The following is a 24,618-nucleotide window of genomic DNA, read 5'->3' on the forward strand; positions in this document are numbered from 1 at the left end:
GCAGTGTATGTCACATGTCCTTGCCCTATAAGACCAAGCCATTTTCCCCGTCGCCACCATTTTCTCACTGCTGCAGCTGCGTGTTAGACGGCACCGCTGTTGCTGTGTGCGCTATACCTTGTTAATTTCAAGCCAATTTTCGCACAAATATACAGATAGCTTGGGAGTAGGGAATAGTTGTGATTGCAGTCCTTTTAAGGACTAGGTTACAGCATTTCCTACGACTTTTATCAGGGAGGTCTGTGCTCTTAAATAGATAGGTTGTGGGAGTAAAGACTAATTGTAATTGGAGTCCTTTTCAGGACTAGGTTACATGAGTTCCTATCAGTTTTTGCCAGGCAGGTCTGTGCCAGTGCTGTGCAAGTTTTTTTCACAGCATTTGGCTGAATCTAGCAAAGCTAATCCTTTTTGGCCTATTGCAGAGTGTGTTAGTCAGTGGAGTAGCCTATCTGTGTTGCAAGATATAACACCTGTGTATAGAATACCAATTTTTTTTACTGCACCTAGTGAAGTAAAATCTTTTGGGCATAGCATCATTCTATTAGTCCATCTATACTGACCTCCATCAGGTTGCAAACTGAATATAATTTTTTTCTGCATCTAGCTCTGAAAAAATATTTGGGCTTCTAGCAGTGTGTGGGACTTGGTCTATTAGTCCATCTATACTGACCTCCATCAGGTTGCAAATTAAAAATAATTTTTTTATTCATTTAGCTCTGAAAAAATATTTGGGCTTCTAGCAGTGTGTGGGACTTGTTCTATTAGTCCTTCTATACTGACCTCCAGCAGGTTGCAAATTGAATATAATTTTTTTCTGCATCTAGCTCTGAAAAAATAGTTGGGCTTCTAGCGGTGTGTGGGACTTGGTCTATTAGTCCATCTATACTGACCTCCATCAGGTTGCAAATTAAAAATAATTTTTTTCTGCATCTAGCTCTGAAAAAATATTTGGGCTTCTAGCAGTGTGTGGGACTTGGTCTATTAGTCCATCTATACTGACCTCCATCAGGTTGCAAATTAAAAATAATTTTTTTCTGCATCTAGCTCTGAAAAAATATTTGGGCTTCTAGCAGTGTGTGGGACTTGGTCTATTAGTCCATCTATACTGACCTCCATCAGGTTGCAAATTAAAAATAATTTTTTTCTGCATCTAGCTCTGAAAAAATATTTGGGCTTCTAGCAGTGTGTGGGACTTGGTCTATTAGTCCATCTATACTGACCTCCATCAGGTTGCAAATTAAAAATAATTTTTTTCTGCATCTAGCTCTGAAAAAATATTTGGGCTTCTAGCAGTGTGTGGGACTTGGTCTATTAGTCCATCTATACTGACCTCCATCAGGTTGCAAATTAAAAATAATTTTTTTCTGCATCTAGCTCTGAAAAAATATTTGGGCTTCTAGCAGTGTGTGGGACTTGGTCTATTAGTCCATCTATACTGACCTCCATCAGGTTGCAAATTAAAAATAATTTTTTTCTGCATCTAGCTCTGAAAAAATATTTGGGCTTCTAGCAGTGTGTGGGACTTGGTCTATTAGTCCATCTATACTGACCTCCATCAGGTTGCAAATTAAAAATATTTTTTTTCTTCATTTAGCTCTGAAAAAATATTTGGGCTTCTAGCAGTGTGTGGGACTTGTTCTATTAGTCCTTCTATACTGACCTCCAGCAGGTTGCAAATTGAATATAATTTTTTTCTGCATCTAGCTCTGAAAAAATAGTTGGGCTTCTAGCGGTGTGTGGGACTTGGTCTATTAGTCCATCTATACTGACCTCCATCAGGTTGCAAATTAAAAATAATTTTTTTCTGCATCTAGCTCTGAAAAAATATTTGGGCTTCTAGCAGTGTGTGGGACTTGGTCTATTAGTCCATCTATACTGACCTCCATCAGGTTGCAAATTAAAAATAATTTTTTTCTGCATCTAGCTCTGAAAAAATATTTGGGCTTCTAGCGGTGTGTGGGACTTGGTCTATTAGTCCATCTATACTGACCTCCATCAGGTTGCAAATTAAAAATAATTTTTTTCTGCATCTAACTCTGAAAAAATATTTGGGCTTCTAGCAGTGTGTGGGACTTGGTCTATTAGTCCATCTATACTGACCTCCATCAGGTTGCAAATTAAAAATAATTTTTTTCTGCATCTAGCTCTGAAAAAATATTTGGGCTTCTAGCGGTGTGTGGGACTTGGTCTATTAGTCCATCTATACTGACCTCCATCAGGTTGCAAATTAAAAATAATTTTTTTCTGCATCTAGCTCTGAAAAAATATTTGGGCTTCTAGCAGTGTGTGGGACTTGGTCTATTAGTCCATCTATACTGACCTCCATCAGGTTGCAAATTAAAAATAATTTTTTTCTTCATTTAGCTCTGAAAAAATATTTGGGCTTCTAGCAGTGTGTGGGACTTGTTCTATTAGTCCTTCTATACTGACCTCCAGCAGGTTGCAAATTGAATATAATTTTTTTCTGCATCTAGCTCTGAAAAAATAGTTGGGCTTCTAGCGGTGTGTGGGACTTGGTCTATTAGTCCATCTATACTGACCTCCATCAGGTTGCAAATTAAAAATAATTTTTTTCTGCATCTAGCTCTGAAAAAATATTTGGGCTTCTAGCAGTGTGTGGGACTTGGTCTATTAGTCCATCTATACTGACCTCCATCAGGTTGCAAATTAAAAATAATTTTTATCTGCATCTACAGTACCTCTGAAAAAATATTTGGGCTTCTAGCAGTGTGTGGGACTATTTGTATTAGTCCATCTATACTGACCTCCATCAGGTTGCAAATTCAAAATAATTTTTTTCTGCATCTAACCCAGCCATTAGTTTTGGCCTAATACCACAGTTTGGCCACTCAGCTCTGCTCGGTTACCATCCATTGTTTTTTTGTGCAAACAACTCCAGAGTTGTGAATTAGTTAACCACCAAAATGAGTGGAAAAAGGCCTGCTGCTGGTGGAAAGGGGAATAGTCGTGTTGGGAAGGGGAAAAAAGGTTGTGTCCGTGGGGTAGGTGTTAAAGCAACAGTAACATCTGCAGAAGAAAGACCATCTTCCAGCCAAACTAAAATGTCTACTTCTTTTAGCGGACAATGTGATAAGATCCCTTTCTTACGGCCACGCCAATCGCTACAAATTCCAGATGAGGCACAAAAACAGCAGGTGCTTCAACGGATATCAAGTGCTCCTTTAAGTGGGCTCTCCTCCACATCAACTTCAACATCACAAATACTCCAGTCCTCAAAGGTGTCACCCAAATCGCACTTGCTTCCTCACAGCTCCCAAATCTCCAGCTGCCCGTCTGAGTATGAGGTAGAACAGATGGTTGAGTCTGCAGAGCTGTTTACTCATACTATAGCCTGGGAATCAGAGGTCGACTCCAGCGCTTCTGTGAATCCAGACGAGGAAATGATCTGCACTGATGCCCAGAATCTTTATGAGTCGGATCCAGGACCAGACGCAGAAGGTTCTGACCATAATGTAGACCCTCATTCCCAAACTGTAACTCCTGTTGGTGGAGACAATGAGGAAGACGATGATAAGACTCAAATACCTGATTGGAGCGACAACTTTAGTTTTTTGTCAGGGCAGGAACAGGTTGGCTCTGAGGACGACGGGTGTGATAACGCACAGGGTGATGATGATGAGGTCGGAGATCCCACTTACTGTCAACCCACAGTCAGCCAAGAGATGAGGTCAGCAGAGGAGGTGGAGGAAGATGCTAGTGACGACGAGGTCAGGTTGCGCCTTCCTGGACAGAGACGTAGTACTGGAAGCACGTCAACAACTGCATCCTCAAACACAACTCTGCCTCTCACCACAAGTCGTGGTGGCTCTTCAGGTCGCATGGGTGCTAAGCCTTGCATAGCCTGGGCATTTTTTCAGATCGATAAAGATGACCCAACTCGTGTTATCTGTAACATTTGTCAGCAAAAGCTAAGTAGAGGCCAAAAAATACATAGTTTGAGTACTTCATGCATGAACCGGCACATGGACATGAAGCATAAGTTGCAGTGGGAAGCTCAGTGTGCTACAATGCGGCCTAGCCGGCCGGGCCAATCACCGTCTGCCATATCTTGTGCATCCGCGGCCTCTTCATCCTCTGTGACTGGGGGGACAGCAGTCACACCTGTTTTGGGGAGCAGACCTGCCACCTCTTTACCCGCAACAGCCAGCGTGATTGGCAGGTCATCATTTTCTTTGGAGGTGGTAACACCAGCTGGTGTTGAGCGCTGTCCGACATCGATAGCACCACCTTTGGATCAAGGCAACCTAACATGTCCGCCTGCATCTTCCTCACAGACCGGCAGTTTGCCGGGGACACCCTTATCAACCCCGTCTAAGCACAATAGCCAGCCCTCGGTCCCTCAGATGTGGACAAGTAAAAGACCATTTCCTCCTAGCCATGAGAAAGCTAAGAGGTTGAATTTCACCATCTGCAAGCTCTTGGCTACAGAAATGCTGCCTTTCCGCCTGGTGGACACAGAGGATTTTCGAGACCTTATGTCCGTCGCAGTGCCCCAGTACCAGATGCCCAGTCGGCACTACTTCTCAAAGAAAGGTGTGCCTGCGCTCCACCAGCATGTCGCACACAACATCACCGCTTCTTTGAGAAACTCTGTGTGTGACTGGGTGCATTTCACCACAGACACTTGGACGAGTAGGCATGGACAGGGGCGTTACATGTCGCTGACTGGGCACTGGGTAACTATGGTGACAGCAGGACAAGGGGCTGCTGTCCAAGTCTTGCCGTCCCCACGAGTTGTGCGTCAATCCTCTTTATGTCAAAGTTCCTCCACTGCTTCTGCCTCCTCAACCTCCTCTCGGTCTTCCACCTGCACCCAAAGCCTGTCTGGTCATGCCACAAGCTTTCTAACTGCGCAGAAGGGATCCTGCACACCTCCTTACTATGCTGGCAGTAGGGCTCAACGTCATCAGGCGGTTTTTACATTGAAATGTCTGGGAAATGTGAGTCACACAGCTGAGGAGTTGTGGTCAGCTCTGGAGAACCAATTTCATGAATGGTTGTCTCCACTGGACCTGAAACCAGGGAAGGCCGTGTGCGACAATGCTGCAAACCTGGGTGCGGCCCTTCGCCGGGGCAATGTCACACACGTGCCTTGTATGGCTCACGTGTTGAACCTGGTTGTCCAGCAATTTTTAGCCCACTATCCCAGACTAGATGGCCTTCTGCAGAGGGCACGGTCGCTGTGTGCTCACTTCCGCCGTTCGCATCCCGCAGCTCAGCGACTTACATCTCTACAGAAGTCGTTGGGCCTGCCACTTCACCGGCTAAAATGCGATGTGCCTACCCGGTGGAATTCAACTCTGCACATGTTGCAGCGACTGTGGCAGCACCGACAAGCCCTGGTGCAATACGTTCTGACGTATAGCCTGGGCCAACGAGATTCAGAGGTGGGGCAAATCACGCTGGAGGAGTGGTCTCAGATCAGGGACCTATGCACCCTTCTGCACAGTTTTGAAATGGCGACGAAGATGTTTAGTGCTGACGATGCCATTATCAGCATGACTATTCCGGTGATTTACATGCTGGAGCACATGTTAAACAGAATTCGGAGTCAGGTGGTGGCACAAGAGGAGGTGGAGGAAGTAGAGGAGGAGGAGTTGTATGCGGAAGGGCTAACATCTGCAAGGTCCAGACGGTCGGCAGCACCAAGGCGGCAGGCATGTGAGGGTGGGGGAGATGGTTTTACCAGGGCGCATGGTAGCAGCCAAACTAGTGAGGAAGGTGCAGGAGCCCAGGAAGAAGTGGAGGATGAACTGATGGAAGACTCATCAGATGAGGGAGACCTTGATCACATTTCTGTTGTGCGAGGTTGGGGGGAGAGGACAGAGGAAGGAAGCATGATTGTTACCTCGCCACCAACACAACAGGGACTTGGTGCTCCTGGATGCGCAACACACATGAGTGCCTTCTTGCTGCACTACCTGCAACATGACCCTCGAATTGTGAGAATTAGAAATAATCCTGACTACTGGGTTGCCACACTGTTAGATCCCCGGTACAAAAGTAAATTTGCAGAAATTATTCCTGCCATAGAAAGGGTTGCACGCATGCAGGAGTATCAGCAGAGACTGTTGCAGAATCTTACATGTGCTTTTCCACAAAATACCAGTGGTGCACGTAGTGAATCTCACAGTTCCAACTTGCCAACCGTGGGACCGTCAAGTGTTCAGCACTCAAACCGTAACAGAACCACAGTATCTGCTGGTAACATCAATTTTGCGGAATCATTTCACCACTTTTTTAGCCCATCCTTTGCAAGGCCACAGGAGACAAGAAGTCTGACACATAGTCAACGCCTAGAGACGATGGTACAGGAGTATCTCCAAGTAAACATTGAAGCCACGACTGTGTCACTGGACCCTTGCTCTTTTTGGGCTTCCAATCTGGATAAATGGCCGGAGCTAGCCACTTACGCCTTGGAGATCTTGTCATGCCCCGCAGCCAGCGTTCTGTCTGAACGTGTGTTCAGCGCTGCTGGTGGTGTGCTGACAGATAAGCGCACGCGGCTCTCCACTGATAATGTAGACAGACTCGCGTTCATAAAGATGAACAAATCATGGATCCGAAACGACTTTTCTACCCCTGTGTCATCCTGGGGAGAGTAAAAGCTTGATGATTGGTTAAAATCACCCTACCAACCGTTTTAAGCTTTCAAATTACTAATCATGTTTATCTGTATCTTGACTGGAAAATAATTTGGGCTTTGTAGCAGTGTGCAGCACTGATCCTATTAGGCCATCTATACTAAAGCTTCACCAGATTTAAAATTAAAAATAATTTTTAGCTGCATCTAGCCCGGAAAATAATTTTGGGGCTCCGAGATGCGCAAGGCACATAAGTGCCTTCTTGCTGCACTACCTGCAGCATGACCCTCATATTGTCAGAATTCGAAGTAATCATGACTACTGGGTTGCCACACTCTTAGATCCCCCAAACTTTTCGATCAACCTTTTCATTTTAATAAAGACCAAAAAAATGGTCATTTTTGAAATTATAAGCATTAGCAGGTTGTTAGAAACTGAAATCAAACAGTTTTCAACTCAAAACTTTATTCTAGGTGATGTTACATTTTCACATAGGACCCCTTGTTCGAAAGGAGCTTCTGAACTCTCTCGTCCATTGAATTTGTCAGGTTTTGGATGGTTTCTGCTTCAATTGTTTTGCATGAGGACAGAATACCCTCCCAGAGCTGTTGCTTAGATGTGAACTGCCTCCCGCCATCATAGACACTCCTTTTAATGATGCTCCAAAGGTTCTGAATGGGGTAGAGGTCAGGGGAGCATGGGGGTCACACCATAAGTTTGTCCCCTTTTATGCCCATATCAGCCAGAGATGCAGATGTTTTATGTGCAGCATGAGATGGTGCATTATCATGCAGAAAAATGATCTTGCTGTGAAATACACGGTTCTTCTTCTTGAACCATGGCAGGAAGTGCTGTTTGAGAAAATCCACATACATTATGGAGTTCATCTTTAGCGCCTTCAGGGATCCTAAAGGGGCCGACAATCTCTCTCCCCATGATTCCAGCCCAAAACATTACTCCACCTCCTCCTTGTTGGCGCTGTAGCCGTGTTTGCGTGGGGTGTCCATCAACCAGCCATCCTCCACTCCATCCATCTGGACCATCGAGCGCTGCACTGCACTCATCCGTGAACAAAACAGTTTTGAAATCAGTCTTCATGTAATGTTTGGCCCACTGGAGCCGTTTCTGCTTGTGTGAAGTGGATAGAGGAGGTCGACAGGATGGCGCATGCACAGCTGCAAACCTCTGAAGGACCCTGCATCTTGTTGTTCGGGGGACGTTGGAGGCACAAGCAGCTTCAAAAACTTGTCTGCTGCTATGACAAGGCTTTTTTGCCGCTGCTCTTTCAACCTGACGTAATTGCCTGTAGGAAAGAGTCCTCAATTTGCCCTTATCAGCACGCACACGTGTGTACTGTGAATCAGCTACATACTTCTTGATTGCCAAGACACTTCATCCTGATCATCGCACAATGTTGATTGTAGTCATGCCTTGACCTAAACACTCCACAATTTGTTGCTTCTCAGCAGCCGACACATCCTTTTTCTTTCCCATTTTGGCAGAAAATGTAGGCTGCTTAATAATGTGAGAGAGCCTTCTTAAGTAGTCTTGCCTTTCATTGGACACACCTGCCAAACTAATTAGCACAGGTGTCTGCAATTGCTTACAGTGATATAAAGAGCCCTGACACACATCACCATCAATGAGTTTAACTGACAAGCAAACAAATTCTTCCCTTATCACTCCTAAACACTTTTTGTATAATAATTTGGAACGCAGTGTACATGTGCTTTTCCACAAAACACCAGTGGTTCACGTAGTGAATCTTACAGTTCTAACTTGCCAACCGTGGTCTGTATGGAGTTGTTCAATAAAGGGCCCAAAATTAAGATAACATAGATGGGAGAGGTCTCTATGAATAGGAATTCCTAAGTATTTGATACCCTGTGAGGGCCAGGCAAAGGGAAAGTTGGACTGGATGGAATCCTATATGGATTTGGGGAGGGAGACATCGAGGGCCTCAGACTTCGCTGCATTGATTTTAAAATTTGACCATGTAACAAAGTGATCTATTTCAGCCATAACAGCATGGATGGATATATGTGATTGAGTGATATATACTAGGACATCATCAGCAAATAGAGAGCACTTGTACTCGGTGCCTCCCACCTCAATCCACCTAATATTGGGGTTATGGCGAATTGATGAGAGCAGGTGCTCCGTCACTAGGATGTATAAGAGAGGGGACAGAGGACATCACTGCCTTGTCCCATTGGTGATTGTGAAAGGTGATGAAAATGTTCTGACGCACCCCCTGGGCCTTGGGACACCCGGAGCCGGACCCTTTTTGGTGGATGCTGGTGGTTGTAGTCTTCGTGGCGGCGACCCAGTTCCGTGGCTCAGGGCGGTCAAACCAGTGGCGGAACTATTTATGTGGTTTTGATGTTTAAATGTCCGACTACGCCACCCGTGGATTGCGGTCAGAGTGAACCGCCGCTACAGGGCAGACCGCTGAGGCTGGTGTTGTGGGTGCAGCAGAGCGTAGCATAACTCCCCACGGGAGGAGTATAGCCTCAGGGCAGTGTATGCGGAGGATGGGGGTGATGGTGCAGGGCAGCAGCAGTAACGACACGGAGTCAGTGATGCAGTTCAGGGCCTTTACTCACAGTTCTTATTATCCAGACCACGTCTGCAGGTAACGGCTGCCCACGTCGTACTGTGCTCACCAGGTGAGGGGCTCAGACAACTCCCAGATAACTTTGGAGCACTTCACAGGACCCCCTTTGTGTGTCCTTTGTCTGGCCTTTCTTACCAACACTTCTGTCCGGCTGCCTCGGGCCTCCTCTTGGTAAACTTGGCGCCAGTTTCCCTGACCCTATGTGGTGCCTTCCTAGCGGGTGTAGCGAGGGGCTGCGCCACATAAAATGTCAGAGCCTCCGGTTTCTAGCTGAGGGTCGTTTCCTGCCTCCACTAGTTCGGGGACCAGTCTCCCCCTTTGGCCTGACCCCTCCACGCAGGTGGATTCGGGCGTGCGGTGGCGACTCGCCCGTCCGCACCCCTGGGATCCCTTCATTCCTCGTTCCTGGAGCCTTCTCCGCTCTTCTTCCTTCCTTCTCCCTCTTCCAGGCCTGGGCCTCTGTTACTAGGCCCGCCTCCGGAGCAGAGCTCATGCAGAGCCCCTGCTCCCTGCCACTTCTGCTCAGACTTCTCTGCACTGAACTAAGATGGTGCCCACCTTTTATACTCCCTTCTCAATGCACCCAGGAACTGCTTCCTCCCTGCTCCTGCACTGCAGGGTTCCCCTTCCTCAGTGTTCCCTCCCCCCACTCCAGCCAGGGACAGGGACTGTCGTGCCCATCTCAGGGGCATATTGGTCGCCCTGCCCCACGGCAATGTGGTGTAATACATGCAGGTGTCGGGTCCTGATCCACACTCCATCCTTACCTGAGAGTGAGATATCACACCTCTGGGTGAGGTGCAATACGTCTGTAGCAACCGAGCCCTCAGGGTGCTACAGTTCCATTTATCTTCAGCCTAGGTGACGTATTGCGATACAGGGCCGTGATTTTGGCTATAAAAGGGTCCCCTAGACCCCTACCCCAAGCTTTTTAAGAGAATCATATATGGCGTGCCAGGAGACTCTATGGAATGCTTTCTCAGCGTCCAACGAGAGTATCTAATTACAAATTTTTAACTGCATCTAGCCCAGGAAATACTTTGTGCCTAGTAGCAGTGTCTGCTAGTGAGCGGATTATCCCGGCTGTTAAGCAAGCTGCACCACCTGTAGTTTAGACACTTAATTTTTTCAAAGGAAATGCTTCGGGACCATGGGATACTTAGTGAAGAGCATCAGGAGGCACCCCAAGGCATAGGGGCTGGGACTGGCAGTAGGATGCCTTGCGGTGGACAGCCGAGCTCGATCCTTATAAAAGCTTTTTAACTGCAGCAGCTTTAGTGGACGCTACTGGAGCTGGAATTACCGCGGCTGCTGGCATGAGACTTGCCCTCCAATAGATCCTTGTAAATGGATTTAAAGTGTATTCATTCAAATTAGAGAGACAATTTAAATTAAAAAGCTTAGAGCTGCCTCCACCACAGGGGGGCTCGCTCGACCCACCAGCGGACAGGCACCAGTATTGGGAGAGGGGGGCTGGCCGTCAGGGTTCACCGCGGCTCTGGCACAAACCCGGCGACACGGAGGTGGCACGGGCAGGAGCGGACTGGCCGTGTCGGCTTCTCACTTTTTGGATTTTAGAAGGGCATGACATGCTTATATCTGTGTCTCCCCCTCCTTTTACTCCTCCACCTCTTTTATTTTCGCATGACTATATGTACTTGTCACTTTTCCATGTGTTAGTTATGTCTTCTGAGCAGTTTGTCAGCTTTTGGACACCTTTGAAGGTGTTTTCTATGTGTTTCTATGTGTTTTTGTTTGCCTGCCATTGGTTTTAACGGTGTTCGAAGGTGTTCGACGAACAGTTCGACGAACAGTTCGGCGAACACACGGGTGTTCGACGAACCGAACCGAACTCTAACACTACGGGGGTGGCTCAACACTAATCACTACTAGTAACTATAGCTGATTCTGCTAATTGAAGATTCACCAAAAACATCAACAAACGTCATGTAAGAGCAAATATTATAAATTGAAGTACACTTTAAACATCTAAGCCAACACTTAAGAGGTTGTGTGTGACTGCAGAAAAGTGTAGTGGCTAGTGTCTATACTTCTCCATTCTTCTATTCCTACTTTATCACCATCATCATCATCATTTTACTTCCTTTTTCTACTTTTCATTTATTTTTTTAAACATTTTTTTGTAAATTTCACACAAAATAATATTCATTAAAATGAAGCTGCTGATATTTTTTTAACAAATCCAGATAAACAAACACCCAAACATTTATCAGTCAAGGGTGAACATGAACAAGAAAGACACAAAACAAAAAGGGATGGGATGGAGGCACTCGGGCTATTCCTAGAAAGTAGCCAGCAGTCCTGTTTTTAACTTTTATCTACCTTCTCCTTCATCTCCTTCTTCCATTTCCATCTTCTCATTCATCTTCCTCATGTTCATTCTTCTTACTTCTTCATTTTCCTCTTTTCTTTGATTTTATCTTTCTTTTGTTTTTTTTCTTTAATTATTAATCTCAAGAATCAGGACTTTTCTCACCTTTGACTCGGCAAAAACTCTTACTGTCGCTCTTATTCATTCTCGTCTTGACTATTGCAACGCTCTACTAATCGGTCTCCCTCTTACTAAACTCTCCCCTCTCCAATCCGTCCTGAACGCAGCAGCCAGGATCATATTCCTCGCCAACCGCTACTCAGATGCCTCTTCCCTGTGCCAGTCATTGCATTGGTTGCCCATCCAATATAGAGTTCGTTTTAAACTTATCACGCTTACCCACAAAGCGCTCCATGCTTCAGTACCCCCCTACATCTCCTCCCTTGTCTCAGTCTACCACCCTACACGTGCCCTCCGTTCTGCAAATGACTTGAAACTAAAATCCTCCATAATCCGAACTTCCCACTCCCGTCTCCAAGATTTCTCGCGTGCTGCGCCAATTCTCTGGAATGCACTACCCAGGACAGTTCGATTAATTCCCAATACCCACAGTTTCAAGCGAACCCTAAAAACACATTTCTTTAGACTGGCGTATCACCTAAACACACTCTGTCCATCCCAGCTTTCCCCCATATTAAAATCTTCTTCAACTTCGGGTTCAAACCAACCATGCACATAAAAGCCTCTGTCAGGACTGCACACATACTGGCTGGCGACCAGTCCATGTATTATTATTCATCCTATTCAGTATATCAAGGCTGCATTATACAATATATGTACTTTTTACCTTTTGTGTCTCCCCCACTTCCTCATAGACTGTAAGCTCGCGAGCAGGGCCCTCACTCCGTTCGATATGAGATATGCTTATTCTGTATTGTCTGTATAAGTCCCCCCTAAAATTTGTAAAGTGCTGCGGAATATGTTGGCGCTATAAAAATAAACTATTATTATTATTATTATTATATTATTACTTCATTATTCTCTTAATTTTTTAGCATATCTCCTTCCTGGCTTCTTTTCCATTTCCTTCATCATCATTATCATTATAATAATCATCATCTTCATTGTTTTTCCTTCACCTTTTCTTCTAAATCTTTATCATTATCATCTTCATTTTGATTTTCTTCCTTCGTTTCTTCTTCCTCATCCATCATCTTCTTCTCCAACGCTCTTCTTTACTGTTATCATAATTTTCTTCATTCTTTCTTACCTTTCCTGTTTTTTACTTATCTTTTACTTTTTCTTTTTCCTCACTTTCTCAATCTTTTCTGTAACCATCATCTTTTTCCTTTTCTTTTCTTCTACTCATCTTCTTTCCTCTTACTTTTGTGTAATTTTCTTCTTTTTCATTATTAGTATAATTATTATTGTGTATGACAACCTCGCTGGTCAATTTACTTGCATTTTTTATTTGTGTGTGTTTTTTATGAATGCAATTTTTAAGTCACAGAATTCAACTTCTTCAACTTTTTATAGAAACCACTTGTACGATTGTTTAGATTATAAGGCTATTTTCTTTTCAGTATGATTAATTAATGCTCGCCAAAGTTTTTCATATTTAACTATATTTTAGGTATAATACTTTCTAATGGAGAAACATGGAAATCCATGAGGCGGTTCACGATATCAACACTTCGAGACTTTGGAATGGGGAAGAAAAGTGTGGAAGCCAGAATTCAAGATGAATTAATGCCCCTTATAGAAAGTATTAAATCTCACAATAGTAAGTTACATCATTCACAATTATCTCATAGCTTTTATGTACTCTAACTTCTTGTCTGTCTCTTTCTACAACCCGATCTACAGAATCCACATTGTCAATCTGCAACACAGTTAAATTACAATGTTATTCAGAGGGGTTTTGCAAACCTTTATTAACATATAGTACAGGGTACTCCACAAAGTGTGAAGTTTTTGCTCCATATTTGCATCACATTTTGCTGCACGTATAAAGCATCAGCAGCATCTAAACATATCATTAGGATTTCAATTGTTATTCAGGCTGTAGGTTTGCTCCAACTATGACTTGGTTGTTTCAGTGATCTACTGTCATTACTGAAGGTAGTTTTAACCTGGGGTTACAAATGACCTTTTATAAGGAGTATTTTTTTAAATATTGTTTGAGTTTTTTATTCATATTTTATTGTTTATATATATATATATATATTGGATTATTTTAGGCAAACCATTCAATACTCACATGCTGATAAACAGTGCAGTTTCCAATGTAATCTGCTCTATTATCTTTGGGAAAAGGTTTGAATATGATGACCCAACGTTTGAAAAATTAATCAAAATGTTAGATGAAAATTCCAAACTGGTCGGTTCACCCAAAGTGATGGTAAGAAAACCTTCAGATCTTATATCCAACCTTTATAGTGAATTCTCAGAAGAATAGTTTCAGGGTCACCTTTATGACTAATGGTAGTGCTATCACGAGCTCAGACAAATGGACCCAAACACATCTCTTGGTTCTCAGCAACTGTCCTCTAATTGCTTTATTTATGAAATAAAAGTGCCCTGTATTATAGATGATGATTAATGATGCGTGAACGTGCTCGGATAAAGTGTTATCCGAGCAAGCTCAAGTCCTAACCGAGTATCTTTGGCATGCTCATCAAATAGGTTTGCATTGTAACGGCTGTATGTCTTGTGACTATTTGACAGCCACAGCATATGCAGGGATTGCCTAACAGATGCAAAACATACAGCTATGACATTGCGAACCTATTTGCCGAGCACACCAATCATACTTGGTTAGGACTTGAGCGTGATCGGATAACACCTTATCCAAACACATTCAAGCATCACTAATCATAATGTGTAAACTTGGTTCCTTAAATAGTTCCTTACAATTCATGCGCAATATCCAACTAGTATTCTGTTCCCCCTCTCTTAAATTCAATGGGGTCCTGTACTGGAGGAGAACAGTCCTTCTGAGACGCTCACCAAATACAGTGGGTACAAGATGAACATAATAGAGAGATTAGGGGAATGGACCACTTTGTCTTATGGGGCCCAGAAAATATTGATGGCGGTCCTCTATAGATTTATTATATTTTGCAAAATGTACACTTTGCTTCATATAATGAATATAAGGTATTGTTTCATAGCTGTTCTTCATATTTCATGTAACTGAATAAGAAGCTTTTTAACCCTTTACCCCCGGGCCATTTTCCGTTTTTGGGTTTTTGTTTTTGCCCTCATTCTTCCCAGAGCCATAACTTTTTTTTATTTTTTTGTCAATATGGCCATGTGAGGGCTCATTTTTTGCGGGATAAGTTGTACTTTTGAACAACACCATAGGTTTTACCATATCATGTACTGGAAAATGTGAAAAAAATTCCAAGTGCCGTGAAATTGCAGAAAAAAGTGCAATTCCACAGTTGTTTTTTGTTCTTTTACCGTGTTCACTAGATGCTAAAACTGACCTGTCATTATGATTCCCCAGGTCATTACAAGTTCGTAGATGCCAAACATGTGTAGGTTCATTTTTATTTAAGTGGTGAAAAAAATGTAAAAGTTGGTTAAAAAACAAAAGTCGCCATATTCTAAGTCCCATAGTGTCTCCATTTTTCAGGATCTGGGGCTGGGTGAGGGCTTATTTTTTGTGCACTAAGGTGATGTTTTTATTGATACCATTTTGGGGTAGATACGATGTTTTGATTGCCCGTTATTGCATTTTATTATATTGAATATCTAAAGAAAAATTGTTGATTTCCACAGCTGTATAATTATTATCCCTTCCTCGGATCACTCCTTGGCCTACATAAGAAAGTACAGCAGAACACACAAGATCTGAGGGGTTTTATTTCCCAATGTTCGATGAATCGATGATCGGATTTAGATGCAAATGACATCACGGGATATATCGATGCATATCTTATGAAGCAGAAACAGGTGCGGTAATGGTGCATATGTTACATTAATTTTCATTTATGTGATCAAAAGGGGTGTGATATCAATTATTCTGAGAACATCAGAGCATTTTACTATCTAGTTGGTCACGGTTGGTTTTAGGTGATGTATGAACCTGTGGCCGAAAGTAAAAGTGAGACCGTAAATGCTGAACTAATATACTAACAACACAAACATATTCAGTCAGCACAGAAGGTCTTGTGCTGAGAGCAGAAGCACTGATCTCTGGGGCACTGGATATAGAGCAGAATCCAAAACACAGCATTTTTTGGACTTTAAGATGCACCACAGTGTCAAAACTGTCCTGGCAGTATAAAAAAGTGCGTGTGGGGTCAATATCACAATTTTTAATGCACTACAGGTTAGAATAGAGAGGTAATAGATCCATTTTAGTGTTTCTCTGCACTGTGTGTTATAACTCCAATCCAAAGCCAATGTCTTCTCTTTTTGGATTTTTCACTTTTCCCATCTTTTTCTTCTGGCCCAGACCGCAATGATGACCCCTTCCTGCCACAATTTGTTTCTGCAGAGTTATGTTCACTGACATTTTGCATCCTTGTTCTGTATCCATGGCCTGAAGTCCTAAAGTCTGTTACCCTGTGTAAGGCCTTTTTCACAAGTCCGTTTTTTATATCCAAATGTGATCCATTTTTTAAGGACTGCAAATACTGACACACACTCATTGTATTCAATGGTGGTGCGCACATGTCAGGTTTTTCACATGAACCATGTGTCCATGTGAAAAACCCGCAGAAATGTCCCTTTTGTTAACGTACCAAGGTCCAAATGCGTTCTGCACACGTGCACACTGATGATACATGGATAACATTCATTAAAAGAAAATCGTTGTGGAGTCCCCAGTAATTTCCCTAACCAGCTGAGACAAAGCCGACAGCTGGGGGCTGATGTCAATATTCTGAAAAGGAGCCAATAGCCATAAAGGTTCCCAGGCTATTAATATCAGCTCACAGCTGTTTGCTTAGCTTTTACTGGTTATTATAAAGGAGACCCCCCCAAAAAATGATGTGGGATCCCCCTATATTTTCTAACCAGCAAAGGCTAAACAGACAGCTGCGGACTGATATTAATAGCCTGGGAAGGAGCCATAGATAATGGCCCCATCAGCCCTCAGCTAACCCAGAAATGTCACATACAGTATATCAGATTCTGGCGCTAAGCCTCAGCTCTTTTCTCTTACCCTGGTGTGGTGGCATGTGGGGTAATAGTTATGGGGTTGATGTCAGCTGTGTTATAGTTATAAGGCACCCCCATTACTACCCCTATAATCAAATATATTAAAGACACAGACAAACAAGCCCTTTAATTGAAATTAACCCCCCTCACCCTCTTTTACCCATTTATTATTTTTAAAATAAAAATAAAAAGACACAATATTCCTCACCTGTCCGCCAGTAATCCATTTGTCCCACAAAGAGCCCAACTCTGCAACATCTGGATGCATTGTTGAGTGGTGGCATGATGCAACCACTTAGCCGTGCATTCAAGAGACACTGGGCTGTGCGTGAGAACCGCTGCCTGTGACTGGCGATAACCTTAATAAAGTCATCATCAGTCACATGCAGCTGCATACTCACGTTAAGCTCGGTGTGTTCTGGTTGGTGAGGCGAGAGGTCTCATCAGTGATGTGACCACTCACCACACCATCTGGATTGTCATGGAACATGGGCATTAATGGATTTTCAGCAGAAAGGTGAGTATAACTTTGCTTTTTTATTTTTATATTTTGTTGAATAAATGGGTAAAAGAGGGTTGGGAAGTGTTTATTTCAATTAACCCCTTCGCTACCTTGGGTTTTTTCTTCTTTACCTTTTCATTTTTTGCTCCCTGTCTTCCCAGAGCCATAACTTTTTTATTTTTCTATCAATATGGCCATGTGAGGGCTTGTTTTTTGCAGGATGGGTTGTACTTTTGAATGACACCATTGATTTTACCATATTCTGTACTGGAAAATGGGAAAAAAATTCAAAGTGCAGTGAAATTGCAAATAAAGTGCAATTCCCCAATAGTTTTTTTTTTTTCTTCACTGTGTTCACTAAATGCTAAAACTGACCTGACATTATGATTCCCCAGGTCATTATGAGTTCGTAGATACCAAACATGTAGTTTTTTTTATTTAAATGTAGAAAAAAAATTCAAACATTTGTAAAAGAAAAAATTGGCACCATTTTCCAAAACCTGTAGAATCTCCATTTTTTAGGATCTGGAGCCATGTGAGGGCTATTTTTTTGTGTGCTGAGCTAATGTTTTTGATACAATTTGGGGGTAGATATGATCTTTTGATCACTTGTTATTGCATTTTATTGCAATGTTGCGGTGACCAAAAAAACGTAATTCTGACATTTAGATTTTTTTTATCGTCACGCCGTTTACCAATTCGATTAATTCTTTTTATATATTGATAGATTGGGCGATTCTGAATGCGGCGATATTAAATCTGTTTATATTTGATTTTTTTTATTGTTTTATTTTGAATGGAGCAAAAGGGGGGTAATTTGAACTTTTATATTTTTATTTTTTTTAAATATTTTTAAAAACATTTTTTTAAACTTTTTACTTCCTTCAGTAGTCTCCATAGGAGACTAGAAGCTGCGATCATCTGATCGCCTGTGCTACACAAGGCAGGGCTTGAGCTTTGCTGTGTGTAGCAAAAGTGCTAATTCGCTATGAGCACGGGCCGCTGGGCGGCACTCATTGCATCCTGGCAATGACAACCGCAAGGGCCTCCTGCAGCATTTAACTAGTTAACAGCTGTTGGTAGATCGCGATTCCACCCACTGCTGTTAGGAGCACATGACAGCTGTACAGATCAGCTGTCATGTGCTCGATAACATGCTGACTCATCGCCGGAGTCTGCATGGAGTGCAGGGATCCCACCTTGGACACACTCATACGTACAGGGTGGGAAAGGGGTTAAATGACTGTTTTTATTTCAATTAAAGGACTTTACTCTGTGACTTTATTAAATTTGACTATGGGGCTAGTAATGGGAGTGTCTGATAGACACCACTCCATTACTGACCCCTGGGCTTGATGTTAGCTGACACAGCTGACATTATAAAGCTGACATCAACCCCACAAATATTATTCCAATTGCCGCCGCACCAAGGCAAGTGGGAAGAGCCGAGACTAAGCACCAGATTTCGTGCATTTTATGGATGCACCATTTCTGAGATGGCTGAGGGCTGATGTTTTTATACTTGTAGGGGGACAATATCCATGGCCCCTTCCCAGGCTATTAATATCAGACCACAGCTGTCTGTTTAGCCTTTGCTTGTAAATAATAATAGGGGTCCCCATGTCATTTTTTTTGGGGGGGGTACCCCTTTTACTAACCAGTATATGCTAAGCAACCAGCTGTGAGCTGTTATTAATAGCCTCGGGACCTTCATGGCTATTATATTCCTAGAATATTAACATCAGCCCCCAGCTGTCCGCTTTCCCTCAGATGGTTAGGAAAATTAAGGGGGACCACAAGCTTTTTACTTTTATTTATGAGTTTAAACAATAAATATAAGTACAGAAAAATAAACACGCACAGGACTGATTATAAATCACACTGAAGCATTTCTGTCTATCTTGTGGTAGATAGTCTCACTCAGCTGCACATAGAGGTAGACACAGGAACACTGTCTCTTTAAATCTTCCGCTGGTTTATTAAGAGTACTGCATAAACTATGGCAATGTTAGCAAAACAAACTTGGCCTTCCTGGCCTAACAGGAAGAACAAAACATAACTTATGGCACAGTCCTTGGTGCTATGGGAAACTGCCCACTTCAGGAACAAACAACACAAGGCCTAGCTCTCCTTCATCTGACAATACAACTGCAGAGCTTTCACCTCCAGGCCCACTCTGCACCAAATGCTCTAGAAGGTTGAGTATTCATCCTCTGGACTCCTCCCTCTCTACAGGTGTTTAATCACCCTAGCACTAAACATGGCTGATTAACCCTTCTCAGCAATTTGTGTGCTGGAGAATTTTTCTATATTTATATTACTGGAGCTAACAACTAGTGATGAGCGAATATGTTTGAAAAACAATCGCAAATTTCAAATTTGGCACGAATATGGTACATTCAGATTCGTGATCGGAAACTTGAGCATTTTTTCTCAAAATCGGCTAAAATCTGGAAAATTCTGTAAAAGAGGGGGAAATTATTGCGTTGCAATTAAATTATTTTTAGCACTTTGGCTAGGAGAGTGGTGGTGTATGACGATCGGGGGAACGTGATTCATGAGGAAAGGGGCTGTGGAGAGCTCAGAGGAGCTTAGAGGAGCTGCGTGCTTGTAATCTTTTTTTTTCCCTTAACTTTATGCAGCTAGGCTATCAGGGCGCAGAAGGCATCCACAATGTCCTGACACAAGGGATTGTGCCATTTGCTGCTGAAATCACATGTCCTCTCTACATAAACAACGGACATCTTGTTTTAGCGCCATTTTGTCATTATAAGAGGTCACAGAAGCTGCTGCGTGCTGACGCTGCTCCTGTATTCATTAGAAATTTTAGTTAGTAAGCTAGGCGTTGCTTCTAAGTCAGCTAGTTTAAGTAGCTAGTGTTCTGTGTGGCTGTGAAATTGACCTTGCAGCAAATTTATTTTTTCTTGTGCCATTACTGAGGTCCACACAAAGACAGCAGGTCACATGTCATAGAAGTATGTTGTGCACTGCTTCTATTGTGCTCCATGCACGAGTACACCTTTAAAAATCAATTTTTTTCAGTTGCTAATGTAGCACCCTGAGGATTCGGCTGCTACAGGGGTATTGCACCTCAACCCAGAGGTGTGATATTCCACTCCCGGGTAAGGATGGAGTGTGGAACTGAGCTAGTAGGCTGCATGCACTACACACATCCCATTTCCGGGGAACAGACCAATGGTACTCCCACTAGAGAAATGTGCAGGTACGACAGTGTCTGTTCCTGGCTGGAGTGGGAGGGGGGTGGAACATCCCAGTAGTGTAGGGGCAGATAGGGGGAGCAGCCTGGGTAAAGCTAGGAGCTCATTGGGTGCTGGTCACCTGAGCTCACACATAGAGGGAGTATATAAGGTGGGAACCATCTTAGATCAGGGTCAGTCTGTGAGACGTCAGTCAGTCAGCCACAGTCAGTCAGTCAGACAGTCTGTCTGAGAGCCTGAGAAGCAGAGCAGAGGAGAAGAGAGAGAGACCCAGAGGCGCAGAGGGGACCCCAAGAGCCCATAAGAGAGCTAATAGGGTGAAGGGTCGGCAATAGGGTACCGGATCCCAAGCTGGCAGAGGCTACAGCACACCTTAGCCAGGAACCGGAGGTCGTGGGCAGGATCTGCCACGATCACCCACTAAATCCACCCGGAAGGCAGACCAAGAATAGGGTCAGGGAGCCCAGAGGAGGCTTGACCAACAAGAGGCCCGAGGGAGCCGGACTTAGGTGGATCCCTGGTGGGAACGGCCAGAAGAAGGGAGAGACAGAAAGGAGCTCAGGACCACACTCCGGAGTTGCCTGGGAGTTGACCGAGTCCAGGACCTGGTGGACGCAGCACGGCTTGGGTGGTCACTGCTGTACACAGTGACCCGAGCAACACCAGTAAGTAAAACCCTGGAACTGCATTTTATGCCTCTGAGTCTCCTTGCTGCACCTTCACAACCACCATCCTCCACGGCTGACCCCCTGAGGCTATACCCCTCCCGTTGGGGGTTATACTACCTAAGCTGCACTCACATCATCAGCCTCAGTGGACCCTGCTGCAGCGGCGGCCTTTTGACCGCAAATCAACGGGTGGCGTAGTCGACACAAAGAACTCTAATAACATCTGTAGGACTGCCACACACTGAGCTTGACACCCTGGGCACGGACCGGGTCACAGCCACTCGGAGACTACAACCCCCATCTGATCCGGCTCCGGGTATCCCTAACAGCACTGGCCCAGGGGGCGCGTCAACTTTGGCGTAGTCGGCAGGATAACGTGCCCACAACAACCGGGTACTGCGTGCCTGAAGAAAAGTTCACCGTTACCTCAAAAAGAAGTCTCCTGCTGGTTCCGGAGGGTCCCCGCCAACGGACCCCATCACAGGTCGTTTCCCGCCGGTTGTCCGCCATTTGCAGCTTTTTCCCGCCATCCATGGAGTTTCCCGCCACTGGGAGACGATTCCCGCCATTTCCGAAGATTTCCCGCCTTGGAAGAGCGGACGCCATTATGGGCGTGCCAGAGGGTGGCAAGAGACCACGTCCCATCGTGGGCCAGGTCGAAGAATGGCGCCAAAAGCGGAAACCGCGCCCACCAACAGAGACTGTGATGCTGGAAGTGTCCATCAGCGTAAGAGAACTGCCCCTGGAACTGAAGTTGCCCCGGGACCACCCTCAATGGGGGCGGAGACAGAACAAGAGAACGAAGATGGGTGCAGCCTGGAGGAGTCTGGAGAGACCGCACCCGGAGACAAGACGTCTGGAAGAGAGTCCAGAGAAAGCCTACCCGGAGATGGAGGGAGAGTCAGGCAGCACCGACCCTGTGGTCAGGAGCCTGCTGCAAGCAACGACCCCACTAGGCCTAGTGGAGGTCCTGGCACAGCTCCCCTGAGACCGGGAGTGTGCACAGACTGCGCTGGAGGGCCTCGCACGGAGGATGGCCCGGGTGCAGCGGGAGACGTTGGCGGAGTGGAGCCGAAAGATGGCCCAGCAGACCGAAACCCGTCAGCGGAGCACGCCACCTGAGACGAGGAGACAGACCGCCTCTGAGGATGGCGCAGGAGGAATGAAGGCAGGAGACGGCGCCGAGAAGGGAGCTGAACGGACGGAGGCAGGTAAAGGGGACGTCTCTACCCCGAGCCGGGAAACCGCGCGCCTGCCCCAGCTCCCCGTCGCAGAGCCCGAAATTCCCCCTGCCGTGCCCGTCGCTGCATCGTCACCGCCGCCGACTAGGCCTCAACCGGAAACCGCGGCCGCGACCCCTGTGACGTCACACGCCTCGACCTCGAGCGTGGCCAAGCAGGAAATACCACCGGCCTGGTCGCAAGGCCTAGTACCCCCGGGCGCCGCAATTACAACAGCGCCCCCTACCTCCGCGGAGCCACCAGCCTGGTCGCAGGGCCGAGTAACCACGGGCGCCGCCGTTCTTACGGTGCCCTTTTCCTTTAGCGTGCCCCAAGCCTGGTCGCAAGGCCTGGTCGACCCGGGCGCCGCTACCATCAACGCGCCCTCAACATCTAGAGTGCCGCACCTGGGTGAAGACCTGTTCGCCCAGCATACGTGCCCGGATGGGCAGCCCTTTATATGGCCACCGGAGTTTCACCATCCCCGACTCCGGAAAGAGAGACCCCTAGACGAGCCCCTGATTCCGGCTCCGAAGCCCGCAAGGAGGACCTCGCCCCCGCTGGAGGAGGCACAGTTCGAGTGGGACCCCACTGGAGAAGACCTCATGGGGTTCACTCAGGAGACTCGGGCGGCCGCAGCAGAGCGTGCAGAGTGCTGCCAGCAGCAGCTCGAGGTCTTCGAGAGGGAGCGGAGAGAGAGGCGGGTCCGGGAACAGCAAATGCAGATAAGGAGCGCGGAGCAGAAGAGCCAGACCAGGAGGAAACCCCGTGCAGCTCATGGTCCCCGTGCCACCGGGACTGTGATAAAATTCAATATGCAGCACGGATGGGGCTTTATTAGAGACCATCGTACCCCCGGCGACGTCTTTGTAACCCGCAGAGACGTAGAAAGCAATCTGCCGGAGGGACACAGAGGTCGTGACCTGTACGTAGGGGACGAGGTCACCTTCACCCGGCACAAGTGTGCCAAAGGACCCTACGCCCTCCATGTGCATCGCCTGACGGAGGAGGAGCTGCGGTGTGAGGAGGAGCAAGAGGACCCGGACGGGTCTGAAGAATCTAAAGAAGGAGCAGGAGGACGCCGTCGTTGAAGTACGGTAGAGAGAGACTGTATAAAGTTGCCCGTCAGGGTATAAGAACTGTTCTAGTTAAAATATAGTCCCCGTTGGGACCAGCCAATTGAACTGATGTCCGTGTGTCCCTAGTTCCTAATACCTGGCCGAGGACTGAGAGCGGCCATATCCCCTTGTATATAGTTGCGCTTCCTAAAGCGCCCCCTACCGGTTTTATAGGGAACTGTTTTATTCCAAGAGAGACTGTCGCACTTTACCCGGTCACAAGTTGCACAGTGACCGGAGGAACCAGAAATAAGAATGTTATATATGAAAAGTTTATTGCTGCTGATGATGTATATGATGTTTTATATGTTTATGTTTATGAAAAAAAAAAAATTGTATGTTTTGGATGTTTATATTTTACAGCCCGAGGACGTGCTGTGATTTACCAGGGGGGAATGTAGCACCCTGAGGATTCGGCTGCTACAGGGGTATTGCACCTCAACCCAGAGGTGTGATATTCCACTCCCGGGTAAGGATGGAGTGTGGAACTGAGCTAGTAGGCTGCATGCACTACACACATCCCATTTCCGGGGAACAGACCGATGGTACTCCCACTAGAGAAATGTGCAGGTACGACAGTGTCTGTTCCTGGCTGGAGTGGGAGGGGGGTGGAACATCCCAGTAGTGTAGGGGCAGATAGGGGGAGCAGCCTGGGTAAAGCTAGGAGCTCATTGGGTGCTGGTCACCTGAGCTCACACATAGAGGGAGTATATAAGGTGGGAACCATCTTAGATCAGGGTCAGTCTGTGAGACGTCAGTCAGTCAGCCACAGTCAGTCAGTCAGACAGTCTGTCTGAGAGCCTGAGAAGCAGAGCAGAGGAGAAGAGAGAGAGACCCAGAGGCGCAGAGGGGACCCCAAGAGCCCATAAGAGAGCTAATAGGGTGAAGGGTCGGCAATAGGGTACCGGATCCCAAGCTGGCAGAGGCTACAGCACACCTTAGCCAGGGACCGGAGGTCGTGGGCAGGATCTGCCACGATCACCCACTAAATCCACCCGGAAGGCAGACCAAGAATAGGGTCAGGGAGCCCAGAGGAGGCTTGACCAACAAGAGGCCCGAGGGAGCCGGACTTAGGTGGATCCCTGGTGGGAACGGCCAGAAGAAGGGAGAGACAGAAAGGAGCTCAGGACCACACTCCGGAGTTGCCTGGGAGTTGACCGAGTCCA

General features: G+C 45.6%; 1 pseudogene; it reads left to right on the forward strand.

The window, feature by feature from the left end:
• LOC141161350 (cytochrome P450 2K4-like) overlaps positions 1-24,618 on the forward strand; it is a 110,092-nt pseudogene that overhangs the window by 38,956 nt on the left and 46,518 nt on the right.

Source organism: Phyllobates terribilis, unplaced genomic scaffold (genome assembly GCF_046119375.1).
Source record: "Phyllobates terribilis strain yellow unplaced genomic scaffold, ASM4611937v1 Scaffold_9__5_contigs__length_417890890, whole genome shotgun sequence".
In the NCBI taxonomy this organism is placed as follows: domain Eukaryota; kingdom Metazoa; phylum Chordata; class Amphibia; order Anura; family Dendrobatidae; genus Phyllobates; species Phyllobates terribilis.